The sequence below is a fragment of the Rhinoraja longicauda genome, chromosome 19 (genome assembly GCF_053455715.1).
Source record: "Rhinoraja longicauda isolate Sanriku21f chromosome 19, sRhiLon1.1, whole genome shotgun sequence".
Taxonomy (NCBI): domain Eukaryota; kingdom Metazoa; phylum Chordata; class Chondrichthyes; order Rajiformes; family Arhynchobatidae; genus Rhinoraja; species Rhinoraja longicauda.
The window spans coordinates 37,238,537-37,260,197 of record NC_135971.1 but is presented as its reverse complement, the minus strand read 5'-3'; the positions used below and the strand labels follow the sequence as shown (position 1 = coordinate 37,260,197).

At 54.0% G+C, this 21,661-nt stretch overlaps 1 pseudogene across 1 annotated transcript in view; it reads left to right on the top strand.

The window, feature by feature from the left end:
• LOC144603231 (class I histocompatibility antigen, F10 alpha chain-like) overlaps positions 1-21,661 on the top strand; it is a 1,654,937-nt pseudogene that overhangs the window by 428,637 nt on the left and 1,204,639 nt on the right. The gene's annotated exons all lie outside the window — the stretch shown is intronic.

Here is a 21,661-nt window from a genome sequence, read left to right as displayed (position 1 = left end):
TCTGCCACGTTGTTCCGTTCCCCCGATTCAAGAGTCAGTGTGGGTGGGGGCTGGTGTGGGGTGGGGGCGGGTGTGCGGTGTGTGTGGGGGGGAGGGTGATATGGTGGAGGTGGGGTGTGCTGGGTTTGTGTGTATGGGTGGGTGGTGCGGAGAAGGGGAGTGGTGGGAGAAGGGGATGGGTGTGTGGGGGGGGGGGGGGGGGCAGGCAAAAGAGTATCAGTCCCTTCGGCCCACTGTGCCCGTGTCTGCCCGTCATGGACAATGCTCCCATGTGCCAGCTCTGGGCCGCTGGTTCTCTGCCTGGCAGCCCCGGCCGCACATCCATCGGACTGAGAGTCTCTGCTCCCCCACCCCTCGGGCAGAGCGGACACATCGCAGCCCCCGGGGGAGGGGGGATTATTCCTCCAATCCTCCTCCCTCAAAGCGCAGCTCTGCCCCGGGGCAACGTGACCTCCCGCACCGTCCCGTGTCTGCATCACCCTCCGGGCACCTCCACCCTCGTGGCCCCGACCCGGCAAACAACACCGAGTAAATCTCACTCTGCCCCCCCACTCCTCCAACCCCATCTCCCCGCCTCTCCCTACTTACCCTCCCCTCCCCCCTCAATCTCCCCCCTCCTTCCGCTCCGTTCTGCTGCAGTTGTACAGGGCCTTGGTGAGACCGCACCTGGAGTATTGTGTGCAGTTTTGGTCTCCTAACCTGAGGAAAGACGTTCTTGCCTTAGAGGGAGTACAGAGAAGGTTCACCAGATTGATCCCTGGGATGGCGGGACTTTCATATGAGGAAAGACTGGATAGACTGGGCTTGTACTCGCTGGAATTTAGAAGACTGAGGGGGGATCTTATAGAAACATATAAAATTCTTAAGGGGTTGGAGAGGCTAGATGCAGGAAGATTGTTCCCGATGTTGGGGGAGTCCAGAACCAGGGGTCACAGCTTAAGGATAAGGGGGAAGTCTTTTAGGACCGAGATGAGAAAACATTTCTTCACACAGAGAGTGGTGAGTCTGTGGAATTCTCTGCCACAGAAGGAAGTTGAGGCCACTTCATTGGCTATATTTAAGAGGGAGTTAGATGTGGCCCTTTTTGCTAAAGGGATCAGGGGGTATGGAGAGAAGGCAGGTACAGGTTACTGAGCTGGATGATCAGCCATGATCATATTGAATGGCAGTGCAGGCTCGAAGGGCCGAATGGCCTACTCCTGCACCTATTTTCTATGTTTCTATGTTTCTATCTCCCCTCCCTCATCTCCAACTTCCCCTCCCACTCCATCTCCCCCTCCCACTCCCCGTCCCCACTCCAACCTCCCTGCCCTTCTCCCTCCCTCATCCACTTCCCCGCCTCTCCTTCTCATAACTTTCCCCAGGTCTCCCTCCAGCCCCATCGCACTCACCCCCTCCCTCGCCCGTCTCCTCCCTCCCCCTTCCCTTCCTCCCACACCTTCCCTCTCTCCTCCTCGCCCTACCTCCTGCACGTCCCCTCCTCCCCGTCCCCTGCCGTCCCCTCTCTCTCGCTGTTCCCCGCTTCCTCCTCCACCCCCACCCGGTGTTGGCGGGGAGCCGGTGTCCCGGTGTCGGGGCCGGGCCCAGCCCTGACCTGCGGCCTGTCGCACTCTTGCTTGCCGGTCACAGCGCTGCCCGTGTCCGCTGTGTGAGTGTGTCCGGAGCTGACGGGGCAGCTGCTGAATGTGTGTGTTTAGACCAGGCTGATGCGGGGCCGCGTCACTAACTGTGTGTGTGTTTTACAGCGGGGAAGAGCGGCTACGGTCCCACCACCCAGAGTAAGTTCCCTCAGACCCCAGCTCCGCCCCTGTCCACAGTGTTACACATCCTTACTGTGTCTGTCTGTCTGCGCGCGCCCGTCTGTCCCTGCGCGCGCCCGCCTGTCCCTGCGCGCGTCCGTCTGTCTCTGCGCGCGTCCGTCTCTCCATGCGCGCGCCCATGTTCCTGCGCGCGCCCGAGTATCCCTGCGCGCGCCCGGGTGTCCCTGCGCGCGCCCGTGTCTCAATGCGCGCGCCCATGTGACCCTTGCGTATCTGTGCACGTTTCTGCGCTGTGGCCGTCTGTGCGCGTCCCCGCCACTGCCCCCCGTGCGCGTGTCTGTGCGCGTCCCCGTGCCTCTGAGCCCGTGCTCGCGTGTGCGCGCATGTGGCCGTGTGCGCGTGTCCGGCCGTCCGCGCCTCGCTGCAGCCACGCCGTTGCCAGTAGACGTGTAAAGGCGCTCCTTCCCTCCGCAGCCTCGGAGCGCGGGGAAAACTCATCAACCTCCTCTGCTCCAGCCTGAGGTAGGAACCGGGCCGGCGACCCACACAACCCGCACCCCACACCCCACACCCCACACCCCACACAACCCACACAACCCACACCCCACACAACCCGCCCCACACAACCCACACCCGGGGCGGGCGGGGGGTTAATTCCACTGTGCGGGGATTATTCTGATGGACGGGGGGGGCAGTGAGTTTAATTCCCGTTGGGGGGATTATCACCGGTGGGGGGAGGGGGGGTTATTCCCGGCGGGGGGGGGGGGTGGTGAATGTAATTCCATGTTGCGAGGGTGGAGATACATCCCGTGGGGGGAGGGGATGCGGTTTGTGTGCGGGGGGGGGGGGTTGTTTCGGTGTGTGTGGGCGGGGGTGGGTTTATTGTTGATAATTGACGGGGGTGGGTGTTTGCGGGGGCTGGGCAGTTATTCCCGGGGTGGGGGTGGGTTTATTGCTGATAATTGAGGGGGGGGGGGTGTTTCCGGTGGGGCAGGCATTCCCGGGGTGGGGGTTGGTTTATTGCTGATAATTGAGGGGGTGGGGGCGACACAGACAGGACAGGGGCATTAAAAAGGCTTTTGGATGGACGCGTGGAGATTTGGGGAGCGTATTCGGGGGGGGGTGACGGGTGGGCAGATAGTTGGCCTTGGCGGCACGGTCGGCACAGACAGTGTGGGCCGAAGGGCCTGTTGTTGTGCTGGGCTGTCCTGTGGTGCTGGGGGAGTGGGTGTTTATTCCCGGTGGGGGGGCGGGGGCCGGTATTACTGCTACACGGGTGGGCTGGCGTCGCTCTGTGACCAACTCTCTCTCTCCCCCAGGGCCGCCGTGTCCCGCCGCCGGTCCAGGAGCGTCGGTGGAGAGCGGGACAAGTTTGCGGGGTTTCTGCTTTGGGGGGGGGGGCGGGGACTGTAATCGTGGGGTGATGGGTGAGCAACGAGCGCATCCACAGCTGGTTTGGTGATTTGGACTTTGCGCTTGTCTCTCTGGGTCGCTGCTCATTTACTGACTGCACTGGGGGGAGGGGGGGGGCTGCTGCTTCCCATAATGTTCCTGCAATGACGGGGTTCAGTGGGGAACAGTCCCGATCAACATCTGGTGGCAATCACAGCTGGAGCGTTGCAGCGCTGGTTGACCCGAGGCCTGGAGCCGGTCGGGGGGCGGTGTGGGAGGGAGGGGTTCCTGGCGTTGAGGTGATACATCCACCCGTGGACTGTGGGGGGGGGGGGTGATCAGGGAATGTGATTCTTTGCTGGGGGGGTGATCAGGGAATGTGATTCCTTGCTGGGGGGGGCGTTTTCTGCTTCACTGTCGCGACATAAATGTTCAATAAATTCCAGTGTGTTCTCCAGCTGCCGGTCCGTGGCTGCTTGTGGTGGTGATGGGGGGGGGGGGGGTCACGACGATTGGGAGGGTGGGGGTCACTGGCCTTGGGGGGTGGGGGGCTTCAAGGGCTTTGGGTGGGAGTCACGGGCATTGAGAGGGTGGGGGTCACGGGCATTGAGAGGGTGGGGTTCACGGGCATTGAGAGGGTGGGGGTCACGGGCATTGAGGGGGTGGGGGTCACGGGCATTGAGAGGGTGGGGGTCACGCGCATTGAGAGGGTCGGGGTGACGGGCATTGAGAGGGTGGGGGGTCACGGGCATTGGGAGGGTGGGGGGTCACGGGCATTGAGAGGGTCGGGTGACGGGCATTGAGAGGGTGGGGGGTCACGGGCATTGAGAGGGTGGGGGTCACGGGCATTGGGAGGGTGGGTTAATTGGCTTGGTAAAATTGTCAATTGTCCCGAGTGTGTGTAGTATAGTTTCGTTCTTCGTTTAGTTTAGAGATACAGCGCGCAAGCAGTCACTCCGTCCCACCGTGTCCACGGGCATTGGGGGCGGGCCCAGTGGGACACGCCGTGGGAGGGACTGGCGAAGGTGCCGGGACATCCGTGACCGGGGAGAGCGCGGACGGTGGAGCAGCGGTAGAGTTGCTGCCTCGCAGCGCCGGTGACCCGGGCTCGATCCTGACTACGGCTGCTGTCTGTACGGAGCTTGTTGGTTCCCCCGTGACCTGCGTGGGTTTTCTCCGGGATCGCCGGTTTCCTCCCACTCTCCAAAGACGTACATATGTGCAGGTTAATTGGCTTGGTAAAATTGTAAACTGTCCCTAGTGTGTGTAGGATAGTGTTAATGTGCGGGGGTCGCTGGTCGGTGCGGACTCGGTGGGCCGAAGGGCCTGTTTCCGCGCTGTATCTCTAAACTGAACCCGGGGCGCTGGAGAACGGAGCGGGAGATTGTAACGTGTCTGGGAGACAGTGATCGATTTCAGGAAGCGATGCGGTCCACACACCCCGGTGTACATTGACGGCGCCGGAGTTTGTAAACTTCAAGTACTGAGCAGTAAACATCACCAGCAACTTGTCCTGGACCAGCCCGGCCAATCCCACTTCTCCCCTCTCCCATCGGACAAGAGGGACAGAAGTGTGAAAACGCGCCCCTCCACATTCAGGCACAGTTTCATCCCAGCTGTTATCAGGCAACTGAACCATCCTATCACCAATTAGCCGTCATAACCTCCCATCTTCCTCATCGGAGACCCTCGGACCATCTTTAATCGCACTTTATCCTGCATTTAACATGATACATGTCTCCTGTATCTGTACACTGTGGACGGCTTGATTGTAATCATGGACAGTGTTTCCGCTCACTGGACATCGCGGCACAACAGATCTTTTCACTGTACCTCGGTACAGGTGATAACAATAAACTACATTAATCTACACTAAGTGCCGGTGACGTCTTCTGCGAACTCGGCAACGGCGGACTGGTTTAACGGCGCCGCCGCTTCTCTGCTCCCCTGATCAGTTGCCCGCCTCTGACCCTGGGGCAGGTTCTCTCAGCTTTACCCACCCCTCCCTTCCTCAGACTGAACCCACCCGGAACCTCGCCGGTCCATTCCCTCCACAGACGCTGCCTGACCCGCGGAGTTCCTCCAGCACTCTCTGTGATTCGCTCACATTCCCAGCGGTCTCCCGGCTCCTGGTTCCCTCGCCGCGGCCGATGAGGGCGAATGAGCACCGTGTGTGTCAGGGTCAGGGACAGGGCCGTCTTGTCGATCTACGCTGCAGCTTCATGGAGTGCCCCGAGATCTCCCCGCTCCCCAATACTCCCCGGGACCCCTGCATTCACCGTGTGTGTCAGGGTCATGGACAGGACCGTCTTGTCGATCTGCGCTGCAGCTTCCTGGAGTACCCCGATATCTCCCCGTTCCCCAATACCCCCCGGGACAATCTACAACATATATTAATGATTTGGATGATGGAATTAGATGCAACACTAGCAAGTTTGCGGATAACACAAAGCTGGGTGGCAGTGTGAACTGCGAAGAGCATGTTAGGAGGTTGCAGGGTGACCTGGACAGGTTGAGTGAGTGGGGAGATGCGTGGCAAATGCAGTATAATGTGGATCAATGTGAGGTTATCCACTTTGGCGGCAAAAATAAGGAGGCAGATTATTATCTCAATTGCGTCAGATTAGGTAAAGGGGAACTGCAACGAGACCTGGGTGACCTTGTACACCAGTCACTGAAAGTAAGCGTGCAGATACAGCAGGCAATGAAGAAAGCTCATGGCATGTTGGCCTTCATAACGAGAGGATTTGACTACAGTAGCAAAGAGGTCCTTCTGGAATTGTATAGGGCCCTGGAGAGCCCACATCTAGAGTATTGTGTGCAGTTTTGGTGTACTAATTTGAGGAAGGACGTCCTTGCTATTGAGGCAGTGCAGCGTAGGTTCACGAGGTTAATCCCTGGGATGGTGGGACTGTCATATTAGGAAAGATTGGAAAGAATGGGCTTGTATTCACTGGAGTTTAGAAGGATGAGAGGGGATCTTATAGAGAAGTATAAAACCATAAAAGGCCTGGACAAGCGAGATGCAGGAAAATGTTCCCAATGTTGGGGGGTCCAGAACCAGGGGACGCAGACTAAGAATAAAGACGAGCCTATTTAAAACTGAGGTGAGAAGAAACTTTTCATCCAGAAAGTTGTGAATTTGTGAAATTCTCTGCCACAGAGGGCAGTGGATGATCTTAAAGGAGTGTTAGATAGAGCTCTGGGGGCTAATGGTATCAAGGGATATGGGGAGAAGGCAGGCACAAGTTATTGATTGTAGATGATCACCATGAATGGCGGTGCTGGTTCGAAGGGCCAAATGGCCTCCTCTTGCACCTATTTTCTATGATTCTACCCCTCCATTCACCGCGTGTGGCCGCCCCTTACTGCTTCCCTCAGAGCGCATCAGTTCGCACTGACCGGGACTCACTCACCCCGCCCCTGCTTTGCCCAAGTTACCAGCTGACCCACGCTCCCAACCCCCACAACGCCGGTCCGTCTGTCGTTTCCCTGTCTAATTACATCAGGGTTAAGTTATGTGTCTTGTTAGAGAGGCATCGAGTCACACAGTGCGGAAACAGGCCCCTCGGCCCAACTTGTAATGGGCGATTTCAGGGGGTGACTGGAACACAACAGCGCCCAGTTGTCCACACTGATCCACGGGACAGAACAGATGTGCAGGAACTTCCTGCATTTCTTCTGCACAATTGCAGAGAATATTCAAATTGCTGGACGAACAACGCGCCAGTCGGCATCTGGGGAGGGAGTGAACAGGCAGACTGATCAGTGTGGAGAAGGGTCCGATCCGAGTCGTCGCCTGTCCATTCCATCCCCAAGATGCTGCCTGAACCGCCAGTACCTCCAGCGCTTCGCGTTTCGCTCAAGATGCCAGAATCTGCAGGCCGTTGTGTCTGCCGAGGAGAGTCGCCAGCGTGTTGCCCGGGACGAACATCTCTGTTGTGAGGATCATTGGCAGAGGCCGGGTTTGGTTTCCCGGGAGTTGGGGAACGGAGGGGGGGGGGGGGGGGGGGGAGGGAGAACTGATGAAGCACAGAATAACATGGGGGTTGATAGTTGGTGAGACACCTCACCCCATAACGGAGATGTCCAATACCAGAGGGCACCAGTTTAATGGTGAGGCATAAGGGGTGTAAAAGTGCTCAGATCGACTTTGGGTGTTGTGATCCGGAACGCGTTTTGTTGGAGGCAAAGACTCCCCCCTCATTCTAAATGGACCCAAATGTGCACTTTAATTGCTGATAATTGCGCTGGTGTAGAGAGGCGCTGAACGGTCACATGAACGCGGTGGACCCAAAAGGCCTGCTGTGTGTCTAGAAACAGAGAAACCGCGCATCTTGTTAAACGGCGAGAGATTGTAGAGTTGATATTCAGAGAGACCTGGATGTCCTTGTGCACAAGTCACATGAAACCCACAGGCGGGTACAGTGGGCACTCGGGGCGTGTGAAATATTGACCTTCATTACGAGAGGACCTGGGGTTTGTTTGCAAAGAGAGATACAGCATGGAAACAGGCTCTTCCACCCACTGAGACCACAACGACCATCGATCACCCGCTCGCACTCGTTCAATGTTACAACTTCCTCGTCCATTCCCTGCAAACGAGGAGCAACTTTTAGAGGGGAGATTAACCTGCAAACCTACACATCTTTGGGTTAAGGCATGAAGTTCGTCCACCCGGAGAAACACATGCGGTCAGAACAAAGGAGGACCCGGCGGGGGGGGGGGGGGGGGGAACAAAGGACCCGGCGTGGGGGAACGGCCGTGTGCGGAGGGAAAGCAAAGGAAGACCCGGCGTGGGATACTTTATAACTTTGTCTGCGCCCTTTGTGAGGCGACTCTTTGCAGACCTTGGGTATGCAAAACAAAGACTATCACTCTGACTTGTCACATGTGACAATAAAGTATTCATTTATTCTTTCAATCGTTCGTTCCTTCGTTCGTTCATTCATTCGTTCATTCATTCATTCATTCATTCATTCATTCATTCATTCATTCATTCATTCATTCATTCATTCATTCATTCATTCATTCATTCATTCATTCATTCGTTCATTCGGTCGTTCGTTCATTCGTTCGTTCGTTCATTCGTTCATTCATTCATTCATTCATTCACTCATTCATTCATTCATTCATTCATTCATTCATTTATTTATTCATTCATTCATTCATTCATTCATTCAGTCATTCATTCATTCATTCATTCATTCATTCATTCATTCATTCAATCGATCACAGAGAGAACGTGCAAACTCCACACAGACAGTACCCGAGGTCAGGATTGAACCCGAATCGCGGGCTCTGTGAGGCAGCGTCTCTTCCCGCTGCGCCACTGTGCTACCTTGGGTCTGGAGGAAGGAAGTCTCACTAGTATTATATGGTCCTTAATCCACACCTACATGTAGTTAGTTAATTGCGGCCCACGGCGCTTCTTATGTACATGAACAATCTCGATGACCAGAAGGTGATATTAGTAAAGTGGCAGAAGACGCGATAAACGGCTCAATTGCGGATAGTCTCAGGGTGGAGAAATGTATCTATTGGCGAGTAACTTGGGCACATGAATTGAAATGGAATTTAATACTAAAGAGTGCAAAGTGAGGTCAAATGAAGGTAGGGGCCCTGGGGGTGTTGAGGAACAGAGGGATACAGGACCTGTGGCCTAACGGACTATGAATGCTAGACCACAGTAGACAGGGCGGTGAAGAATGTAACGGGGATGTTGGGACAAAGCGGAGAGAGCGGTGGGAAATCTCTCGGCCTTGACAGGGCTGATGCTGAGGAGGGCGCGATGCCGGAGGATGCTGCCACCGGGTGGGCGCGGCTGGTACTGCACCAGATATGCAGCAAGATACAGCAGCTAAACACGGAGCGCTGGAAGAACTCAGCGGGTCGGGCAGCACCTGGGGAGGTGTAATGTGTAAATCAACGGTTTGGATAATTCCCTCATCAGAACTGGTGTCAAATGTAGCCTGACCCGCTGGTGTTTTCCTGTCTTCTGTTTGTGTTCGCCATTCCAGCAACTGCCGTCTCATTCACTGCCCTTTGCTTCGCGGGCAAAGCTTCTCAACAACATGGGAGCCGACGCTGTGACTGGGACGTTACTGGAATGGATAGAAGATTGGCCGAATGGCAGAAGGCAAAGAGTGGGATCCGGTGTGTGGGACACTGTCTCCGTGTTTCCCGCACACAGCTCCCCAGACGCGTGGCCAAGCACGACCGGGCCCTCTTCACCCGCCTGTCCTTTGCCGGGCAGTCCCGTCCACGGCGCCGAACAATCGCCATCGCAGCCGGGCAGCGCTGTCAGGGCGCCCGGGTGGTGAGGGCGCGTCCGCGGCTCATTGAGTACCGGGACCATCAAGCACTCACTTCCTCCTCGTCCTTCCCCTCGCCGCGACTACTCCTCCCCCACAACCCCCTCCCCACTCCCCCACCGCCCACCGCGCACTCCCCTCCCCAGTACCCCCTCCCCACTCCCCCACCACCCACCGCGCACTCCCCGCCCCCACCATCCCCTCCCTACTCCCCCACCGCCCACCGCGCACTCCCCGCCCCCACTACTCCCTCCCCACTCCCCCACCGCCCACCACGCACTCCCCGCCCCCACTGCCCCCCGCTAGCCCATTAACATCAGCACCTGGACAACTCCTCCCACACAGGCCCCTCCCGTCGCCCCACCCGCTCCAGTCTACATCTCCCCCGGAATAAAACTCAGGCGGCTGTTAATCCATGGACTCTATTAACATCACAACGAGCTGCCATCCGTTCAGTAATAATGTGACTGATCCAACCTTGGCCTCAGCCTCTATCCGCTCTGCTCCTACTCCGCGATCGCTTCAGTCTAACGTACCGTTAATCTCCGCCTTGACTCTGTGACCTGACGCCTCCACCGTGACCTCTGGCAGAGAATTCGAGGGATTCACGTCCTGGCCATTCACGGAGGAATGGGGTGAGGGGGGTGCGGGGGTCCGGTGCCCTCTGTCCGTTCCTGTTGGCAAATGTAGGGCACCTTCAGAAGCATCCCCCGAATGGCAGCGACTCACTGGGTAAATATCCGAGATACCCGGCGCGGTCCAACTCCCCCGACCCATCAGTCCCACAGAGGCCGCACTCCCCTCACCCCGCACCTCCCCGACCCCGCACGGCCCCGCACCGACCTCTGCACGTTCCCACTGGCTTATCACCACCCACCACGCGTCCGTGCGCCACCGCACCCTGCACACCCCCAGAACCCACACTCCCGCACAACCCTTACCCCCCCCGCACCACACACTCCTTTTGCACCACCCCCACCCCATCCCCCGCACTCCCCCTAAACCCCCACTCCCCCATCCGCACCCCACACTCCCATAAACCCCGCAGAATGGTTCTGTTCTCCTTCACCCGGCACCGTCCGCCACACGGCCCAAGGCTGGGTCTCTCTCCCCGAAAGGCCGCCAACTCCATCCTTTATGGCATTTCTCATCAGAGCGGACCGCGCCACTGCCCCTCCCCGACCCCACCATAAGCCCCCCTTGTCTGCAACGTTTCTGCGCTACTAGCGGCAGCGGCGCGGGAGGTCGACCCCACTATTGCTGCTGCGTTTGGTTCACCAACGCTACACTTTCCCATAGAATGGCCTGAGAAAGGCGACGTTCCCAGGCAACGCGAGTCCCCTGACACGAACAGGTGCAGACAGTGTCTCCCACTGTCCGGAAAACTGTGGTTGAATGTTGTTTTCAGGGGCTATGGAACGCAGCGCTACTAATTTAACTGGTAATTCCATTTTACATTCTAGCTGAGATTCCCTGTTTAACCCTCACACGACTGAACCTCTGCCGGGAAATCTGACGAAGTCACGGTAAATCGGGGCAGCCCGGCGACCCCGCTCTCCAACGTGGACTGTCGCGACAGTCGATGGGTACCGGAACGCCGATGCTACGCCGCCGCGGAGCGGAGATCCAGCCTCGCACATTCGGCCTCCGAAGTCGGCAATGGGGATAAACCACCCGGTCTGCAAAGGGCAGGGAGCGCACGGCGATCCCGCTGTCCGACGTAGGTCGCCGCGACGCGTCGTAGGATACTGGACCGGTAGCCTTGGCTGCCGCGGAGCCGAGATACGGACCCGCAAATCCCACATCGGAAGTTGCCTTGGGTCGGATCCGTCAGGTGTGGTCGGGCCAGAGTTGCCGAGCGCGACCGCAGGCGGCAGATTCCACCCGCCGATTGTAACCGTGCGTTATCTGCCCCGGGCGCCGGCGGGGAGCTCGGTGGCTGCAGCGCGGTGATCGGAGACACCTGGAGAGTCGGCACCGCCTCGAGCGGCCGCGACCCGTCAACCGGCGACATGTCCGGTAACTGCACCTTTCCGTGGACTCTGCCGAAATCGCGGTGAACTGGGGGAGCCCGGGACCGCGCTGTCCGACATGGGCTGTCGCAACGAGTAGATCGGTCCGGTGTCATTCAGCCTAGGCCGCCGCGGAGCCGAGATACCGGCCCGAAGATTCAGCATCGCAAGTCGTCTATGGAAACGGATCCGTCTGGTGTGTCCCGGCCCGCGTTCCAGAGCCCCGGCCGCAAAACGGCAGATCCGACCCGACGAATGCAACATTGCGTTTTCAGCCCGGGGCGTCGGCGGGGAGATCGGCGGGTGGAGCACATGTTTCCAGAGGCACATGAAGAGACGGCAGCGCCCCGAACGGGCCGCGACTCGTCACCTGGTGACCGGCTGCGTGAGTGTAACACTGGCGGGAATCTGCCGATGTCGCGGTAAGCCGGGAGTTCACGGCGACCCCGCCGTCCGACGCGGGACAACGCGACCCGAACCGGAACGGCCTTCCCAGAGCGCCGCGGATCCGAGATACGGACCCGCAAAGTCCGCATGTGGAGTCGGCCATGGGGACGGACTCGCCGGGAGTGCGGGTTCCGGAGCTCCAGAGACACGTCCGCAGGCGGCAGATTCCACCCGCCGATTGCCACGTTGCGTTTTGGGCGAGGGCTTCGTCGGCGGGGAGCTCCGGTGGGAACAGCGCGGGGTCCGGAGACCCCGAAGAGTCGTCGGGGCCGGTCGGGTCGCGACTAGTCAACTGGTGACCGGCCGCGTGAGTACCGCTGCCGGGTAATCTGCCGCAATCGCGGTAAATCGGGGGAGGCCGGCGACCCCTCTGTCCGGCGCGTCCACCGGATCGTCCAGCCTACGCCGTCGCGGAGCTGAGATACAGACCCGCAGATTCGGTTGACGAGTCGCGCTGCAGCCGCCGAGCTCCCCGCCGACGCCCCGCGCGGGTCGAATCTGCTCTGGATCTCCAGCCCGGCCACAGCGGGTGGATCTGTACTCAGAGACCACTTCCGAGGCGGAATCTGCGGGCCTGTATCTCGGCTCCGTGGCGGCTTATGCTCGCCATTCCGGTACACATCGACTCGTCGCGGCATTCCGCGTCGGATAGCGGGGTTGCCGTCCGCCTTCAATCAGCCGCGATATCGGCAGGTTCCCGGCACCGGTACACTCACACAGCCGCTCACCAGTTAACGATTCGCCGCCCGGTCGGGGCGCAGCCGGCTCTTCGGTTGTCTCCGAACACCGTGCAGCGCCCACAGAGTTCCCCGCCCACGACTCGTGTCGAACTCGCAATGTTGCAGTCGGCGGGTCGAATCTGCCACCAGCATCCAGGGCTCTGGAACTCCGGCCTGGCCAGACCGGGTGGATCCATCCCCATAGCCGACTTTCAACGCCGAATTTGCAGGCCTTTATATCGGCTATCGCGATTCCGTCAGATTCCCGGAATATTTGACCCGCCGATTGCAACATTGGGTTTTCAGCACGGGGACGTCGGCGGGGAGCTCGGCGGCAGCAGCGCGGGGTTCGGGGACACACGAAGTGGCGGCGGCGCTCTGATCGGGCCGCGAATCGTCAACTGATGACCAACCGCGTGTATGTACCGCTGCCGGGAATCTCCTGAAATCGCGGTCGGCTGTGAGGAGCCCCGGACACCGCTGTCCTACGGGCACTGCCGCGCCGAGTCGATGGGAACCGGAATATCCAGTCTACGGCGCAACGGAGATGAGATACAGGCCCGCAAATTCAGCCTCAGAAGTCTTCTATGGGGATGGATCTACACGGTCTGTCCGGGCTGGAGCTCCAGAGCCCTGGCTTCTGCCGGCAGATTCGATCCGCCGATTACAACACTGCGTTTTCGGCGCGGGATGACGGCGAAGATGGAATTCAATACACAGAAATGTGAGGTGTTGCATTTTGGAAAGTCTAACATGGGCAGGACCAACACAGTGAATGATCGGGCTCTGGGGAGTGTTGCAGTCAGACGGATCTTGGTGTGCAGGTGCATGGTTCCTTGAAGGTGGAGTCGCAGCTAGATATGTGGTCAAAAAGCCTGGTGGCACATTGTCCTTCATCAGTCAGTGTATTGATTACAGAAGTTAGGAAGCCATTTTGCAGTTGTATAAGACGTTGGTGAGGCAGCATTTAGAGTAATTTGTTCAGTTCTGGGCACCATGTTATAGGAACGCTGTTGTCAAGCTGGAAAGGGTGCAGGGAACATTTACGAGGATGTTGCCAGGACTAGAGGGTCTGAGCTACAGGGAGAGGTCGAGTTGGCTGGAACTTTATTCGTTGGAGTGCAGGAGGATGAGCGGTGATCTTATGGAGATGTATAAAATCATAAGATTTAGATTTACATTCGGCCCACCGAGTCTGCGCCGCCCAGCGATCACCGCACATTAACACTATTCTACACACACTAGGGACATTTTTTTATTTTTACATTTACCCAGTCAATTAACCTACATACCTGTACGTCTTTGGAGTGTGGGAGGAAACCGAAGATTTCGGAGAAAAGCCACGCAGGTCACGTGGAGAACGTACAAACTCCGTACAGACTGCGCCCGTAGTCAGGATCGAACCTGAGTCTCCGGCGCTGCATTCGCTGTAAGGCAGCAACTCTACCGCTGCGCCACCGTGCCGCAGATCAATAGATCGGGTAGATGCACAGAGTCCCTTGCCGAGAGTAGGTGAATCGAGGTCAAGAGGGCATTGGTTGAAGGTGAAGGGAACAATATCATAGGAATCTGAGGGTAAACTTTTCACACAAAGGGTGGTGGGTGTATGGAGCAAGCTGCCAGAGGAGGTCGTTGAGTCTGGGACTAACCAATATTTAAGCAACAGTTAGACAGTGGCATGGATAGGACAGGTTTAGAGGGATATGGACCAAACGCGGGCAGGTGGGACTAGTGTAGCTGGGACATGTTTGCCGGCTTGGGCAAGTTGGGGCGAAAGGCCTGTTTCCACGCTGTATCAATCTATGACTCGATGACTCTACTATTCCGCTATTCTGGGAAGTGCAGATGTGCTTACAGAATATTCCGGTTTTAGGTTTATTTTATAAGCGACTGCAGTGAGCTCACAGTGGAAATGCCTTGAATGTTTTGATTAATTTAATGTTACAATATGGTTCAACATAGAAAATAGGTGCTGGAGTAGGCCATTCAGATGTTCGAGCCAGCTCTGCCATTCAGTACGATCGTGGCTAATCATCCAAAATCAGCACCGCGTCCCTGCATTTCCCCATATCCATTGATTCCTTTAGCCCGAAGAGCTAAATCTAACTCTCTCTTGAAAACATCCAGTGAATTGGCATCCACTGCCTTCCGTGGCACAGGATTCCACAGATTTACAACACTGGGTGAAAAAGTTAAATGTAACATCTCCAAGTTTGTGGATGACACAAAGCTGGGCGGCAGTGTGAGCTGCGAGGAGAACTCTATGAGGCTGCAGGGTGCCTTGGATAGGTTGGGTGAGTGCGCAGATGCAGTATAATGTGGATAAATGTGAAGTCATCCACTTTGGTGGCAAGAACAAGAAGACAGATTGTTATCTGAATGGTGTCAGTTTAGGAAAAGGGGAGGTACAAGGAGACCTGGATGTCATTGTACATCAGTCACTGAAAGTAAGCATAGAGGTGCAGCAGGCAGTGAGGAAAGCAAATGGCATGTTGGCCTTCATAGCGAGAAGATTTGAATATGGGAGGAAGGAGGTCCTACTCCAGTTGTACAGGGCACTGGTGAGACCACGGCTGGAGTATTGTGTGCAGTTTTGGTCTCCCAATCGGAGGAAGGACATTCTTGCCATTGTGGGAGTGCAACGTAGGTTCACCAGGTTAATACCCGGGATGGCGGGACTGACATATGTTGAAAGAATACGTCGATAGGGCTTATATTCACTGGAATTTAGAAGGATGAGAGGGGATCTTATAGAAACATATTAAATTCTTAAGAGATTGGGCAGGGTAGATGCAGGAACAATGTTCCCGATGTTGGGGGAGTGTAGAACCACGGGTCACAGTTTAAGAACAAGGGGTAGGCTACTTAGGACTGAGATGAAGAAAAACTTTATCAACAAGATATTTGTGAATCTGTGGAATTCTCTGCCGTGAAATGGCACTGGATGTTTTCAAGAGCGAATTAAATATAGCTCTCAAGACTAACGGAATCAAGGGATATGGGGAGAAAGCAGGAACTGGTACTGATTTTGGTTGATCAGCCATGATCATATTGAATGGCGGTGCTGGCTCGAAGGGCCGAGTGGCATACTCCTGCACCTATTTTCTATGTTTCTATGTTCCCTCCGCAACTCTGGTTAACTCATCCCTTCCCAAACAAACCACCCCCACCCCAGGTACCTTCCCCTGTAACCACAGGAGATGCAACACCTGTCCCTATACCTCCTCCCTCGACTCTGTCCAGGGACCCCGACGGTCCTTTCTGGTGAAACTTGCACGTAGGTTGAGGTTCACTTGCGCGTAGTGCAACGTCATCTACTGTATATGTTGTTTCAGGTGTGGATTCCAACATATCGGCGAGACCAAGCGCAAACTCGGCGATCGTTTTGCTGAGCACCTTCGCTCAGACCGCCTCGACATACGTGACCTCCCGGTTGCCAAACACGTTTACTCCCTTTCCCATTCCCACATTGATTTTTGTATTCCAGGCCTCCTCCATTGTCAGAGTGAGGCCAAATACAAATTAGAGAAACTGCACCTCATATTTCACAGTCTGTACAACTTGTTATCACCTACCCCACACCAACAATGGACCATTGTGGGTTCCACATTTCCTTGAGCATCGTTGCTTTTTATATTTCCTTCATTCATTCGTTCCATTTACTTTCTATATTTCTCCTTTCCCTTTCCCCTGTCTCCCAATCTGAAGAAGGGTCTCGACCCGAATCCCCACTTATTCTTTTGCTCCAGATATGCTGCCTGATCCGCTGAGTTACTCCAGCATCTGTGTCTATCTTTGATGTAAATCAGCATCTGCAGTTCCTTCTTACGCTCTTTAAAATGTTGTTCCAGTTTTGTACCTGCCTCTACTACCTCCTTTGGCAGATCGTTCCATATACGCAAGAACGGCTCAGTGTAAAAATTGCCCCTCAGGTTCCTATTAAATATTTCCTCTCTCACCGTAAGACTATGTCCTCTGGTTCTTGATTCCCCCAATCTGTGCATTCACCCTATCCATTCCCCTCGTGATTTTCCACGCGGTAATGGCTTTACTGTTCAGACCACATCTCCAGTACTTGATACTAATGGATGGACAATAACCCAACGCTACCGTTTCAAGCTCTCTGCATCTCGGTTCGGTGTAAATTGTCCACCTGCACTATTCTTATTAGTACATTTCAACATTTACCCAACAGGGTTCCGAATTTCGCAGCGGCGTGGTCAGATTCTTCACTGCTTCACGTCTTTTCCTTCAATGTTAAATTCACTGCCACTGCTCTTTCCAGGAATACCCGTGCCTTAAAGAAGTTCTGCACCTCCCTCCGGCGAGATTCACATCTCCCGCCAGTTCTGATCAAGGACTTTCGTCCGTAACATCATTCCTATTTCTTGTTTCATAGATGCCGCCTGACCTGTCGAGCATTGCCATCATTTGTAATTCCATTGTAAGTTGACTGTGAAATAGGAACGTTATTAAACACAGCCCGCTACCTCTTGGGGAAAACAAAGAAATGAACGTGCAGCCGTGCCCCTGTAACGAGAGGACGTTGGTAGATGGATAATTATAAACACATGTATTCACTCAATAAATGATGGTGATCCGAAACTCAGCGGTTCAATGATACTTTATTGTCACAAGTAGATAGATAGTGACATTATTTGTTTTGCTATCAATTCAGTAAAATCATGCTCTACGTAACCACAGTCATGCATAAATATGTTCAACCATTTATTCTAATAACAGTACACTTCTGATATAGAACACAAAGAGTCGCCACGTTTCAGAAACAATCCTGTGCCCTTCAGATTTCAACAGTAGAAGAGCCCTAACCGGTCTGACTGGGACCATTAACGGTCAAGTGGGATTAGCACAGTTATTTGGGGCCAGTATTGACGCGATGGGCTGATTGCTCTCCATTCTGAAAAATGATCCCGACCCGAAACCTTGCGTATCCATTCCCTCCACGAGAGTGTCCTGACCCGGTGAGTTCCTCTCGCACTTTATGTTTTGCTCAAGATTCTGGCACCTGCAGTTCCGTGTATCTCCATTTTGTTGCTTTTGCTTTGTACGTTTCAATGATTCTGCTATTCGTACTGAAAGCTCGCTAAATTGTCATCTGATTGTAACATATTTTTAACGCTGGGGTCTGAGATTGGACGACTGCCATTTGAAAAGTGATAATCTGAACAAAAATCTGCAAATGCTGAAACGAAAACGTAAACCGAACACGCAGGAAATATTGGTCAAACAGCATCTGTGAGAATAGAAACCGAGTCAATCTTGGAGGCCAAAGATATTCAATCAAAATTGTTCTTATTTTAGATATTCAGCGTCTACCGTGACATTTTTGGGATGTTCCTACTATCTCACTTGCTGGTAAGATCTGGTGTTGCCTTTCGATCTGGAATATTAACTATGTTTCTCTTCGCAAAGGCCCGCCCGACCTGCTGAGTATTTCCAGGTTTTTCTGTTTTATTTTAATCCGTTTGATTAACAAGGCAAAAATGGATTAAACTATAATTGAGCATCACGTTCCATTGTTTGTAACCTTACACTGGTCGGTCATCCAAACCTTCGGCTTTAAACCAACAGCGCGATGTTTTAGGATCGGAATCCAACGTGCTGATGGAACTCAGCGGGCCAGGCAGCATCTGTGGAGGGAATTGACAGACGACGATTCCGGTCGAGCCTCTCTTTCATACTGATTGTGGTAGGGGGAGAAAGCTGCAAAAGAGACGTGGGGCCGGAATAAAGCCTGGCAAGTAGGAGGTGGATAGACGCAAAGTGCTGCAGTAAATCAGGCAGCATCTCTGGAGAACAAGGATAGGTGAACTTTCGTGTCGGAACGTTTCTTCAGAGGTACAAAAAGCTGGAGTAACTCAGCGGGTCAGGCAGCATCTCTGAAGATAAATAATAGGTGACATTTCTTTCAGTCTGAAGAAAAGTTCCGAGCCGAAACGACACATATTTTTTTCTTCAGAGATGCTGCCTGACCCGCTGAGTTACTCCAGCACTTTATGTCTATCTTCGTTAGAAACTAGCTCCTGTAGTTCCTCCCAACAGTAGTATTACGTGGATTTATTCAAAGAATGCCGGAGTAACTCAGCAGGTCAGGCAGCATCTCGGGAGAGAAGGAATGGGTGACGTTTCGGGTCGAGACCCTTCTTCGTAGTATTACGTGGATTCGTGTGAGGGGAGGGGTGATTGGCAGATGGTTGAAAATAATTAAAACAGCTAAAGGTGAAAAGGATAAAAAATCCTGTTAGCTGTGGAAAGAAGACGAGAGAAATGTAAAGCCAGAGGGAGGGATATCGATGGAAGGGAACATGGGGTGGGGGGATAGTGGGAGGAACAGATGCCGTTTCGGGTTAGGGGCACATGACAGTGAGAGAGGGTGTAGGGGATATTAGTTAACATTGGAGAATTCAGTCTTCATACCGAAGGTAGATACAAAATGCAGGAGTATCGCAGCGGGTCAGGGAGCATCTGTGGAGGGAAGGAATGGGTGACGTTTCCCATTCATTCTCTCCCGAGATGCTGCCTGCCCAGCTGAGTTATTCAAGCATTTTGTGTCTGTCTTCGGTTTGAACGCGCATCTGTAGTTCCTTCCTCCACATCAATCTTCATACCGTTGGGTTCTAAGCTAAGCCAACAGAATACGAGGTGCTGTTCCTCCAGTCTGCGTGTGGCCTCTCTCTGACAACGGAGGAGGACAAGGACAGATAAGTCGGTTTGGGAATGGGAAGGGTAGTTAAATGGCCTGTAAAGCAAGAACCCGGGCAACGAGCTTCGATTCAACGCGACGGGTCTAATTACTTTTTAAAAACCGGACGATAATAATAAATGGATCAGCTATCACCTTCTTCGCTTCCTCCCGGAACCTCCTCTGGACAAGAGCATAAATACAAGTGTTTGTGCAGGAACTCAGATACATGAGCAGAAGCGCTATTCTAATCGCGAGATAAATGGACCTCGGGGCGTTGACCGCAAAACTCTGCGTGACTTCGAAACACAAGTCGAGTATCGTAACCGGAGTCCACAGCGCAGTGAAGCTGCCCGAGATGGCAAATAACAGAATCATTGAATTCCTCCGGTTTCTGATCTCGGGATCACAGATATTACCGTCCACGCGGCGCTTCAGGGCACTGCGAATTCGACTGACCTGTACAATGTGCCTGACGGTCAGTGAATTTAACAGCAGTACCAGCGGCAGTGGCAGCAGCGGTACCAACAGTTTGGAGAACCATTTGTACGTCTTCCATGCGGGCGATGAAGCATATTCGGTAACTGTACGGCAGCCCCATCGTATATCACCGGCAACATAGCGGGGCTCATACAGAAAATAAACTGGAATATGGATCAAAAAGCTGAACAAACACACGGTCGTTAGAATCACTGCGGCGGTTCTCTCGGTGCAGTATTTTGATTTTAATTTCTGGCAACAAATGGCGAAGAAGCGGTCGACTGTGAATGACACTGTGGACCAGACGGAGAATTGCACGCAGGATTTTTGTATAAAGGATGTAAGACGACACGCACATGTGTATGCCAGGAATGAATGCGGAAAATGATAGCTGAGGACGTTACCCACGATGACATTAAATATACAGACCATTGTGTCTGCGACTGCCATAGTTAGCATGTAACGGATGACTACTTTGGAGAGGCCGCACATTCTCCGGGACAGGACCACCAGAGACAGAACGTTTGCTGTAACAAGATGACAAGGCAGGTAATTACCAGAGTGAAACACCAGCATTGAGACCGTGTCTTTGGCCATGGAAACGCTGGGAATAACTGAACCGGGAACATTGTAACTGCTGCTGTCAATATTGCAGGGCAGACATCATTGGCGGTGTGAAGGGGGACGATGTTGGGTATTCAACAACGGACCAATTGCCTTCATCGATCGGGGCTTTGGGTCTAAGAGTCAGGTTGCAGCTTCATAGTTACTTTCTACCTCATTGGAAACCCTCGGACTATCTTTGATCAGACAGGCAGCATCTCTGGAGAAAACGAATCGGCATTCCTGCCATTCATTTGTCCTAAATACCGTCTATATCTCTCGTTCCACTTCCCCCTGACTCTCAATCTGAAGAAGAGTCTCGAAACGAAAAGGTCACCTATTCCTTTTCTCCACAGATGCTGCCTGAACCGCCGATTTACTTCAGCTTTTCGAGTCTGTCTTCGGTTTAAACCAGCATCTGCAGTTCCTCACTACACATATCCTTGATCGGACTTTACTGGATTTATCTTGCACTAAACGTTATTCACGTTATTATCGTGATCATGTATGCGTACACTGTGGACGGCTCGGTTGCAATCATGCATTTTCATTCTCCTGACTGGTTAGCACGCAAGAAGGGCTTTTCACTGTACCTCGCTTCATGTGACAAGAACCTAGATTGAAACTCAAAAGAGGAGATATTCCTAAGCAATACAGATAATCAGAAGTAAAGCGACGGAGGTGGCAACAAAATAACTCACCTGGAATACCGATAATTGCAAGAATCGGGTAGCAAATCGTGGTCGCATCAGCCGCCTCTATTCCCTGCATTCTATGATGGATAGGAGCAAGATTTCGTTATTGCAAACGTACAGATGCCACAGTGAAGCGATTCACCGTGCAGCCTGATTTATACGTCATCCTTCTCCACTGGGAGACCAAATTACATCACAGTTCCGCACACTTCATCTCACAAACATCTCCAGCTCTTTCCATTTGAATGAACAGCTAATGTCCGCGCTCGGTAATTGATACGAGTGACTCCAATAAACAGGATTAGTCTGGGCAGTTCCGGGCTCACTACTGCGCACGGCCCTGAGCTGTGAACCGGAGTCTCGAGTTTATCTATCCCCCTTTTCTTACTTTACCTGCGTAAAGACTAGCTCTCTTCCTCTGTGCCTGCCTCTCTTCGTCACTGCCATTTGTATTCTTTTGGTAAGGGTCCTGTTCTTCCGATCCTTTGGCTCAACATTCAAGGGATGCTTGATTCAGCGTCAAGCGACGACTTCAT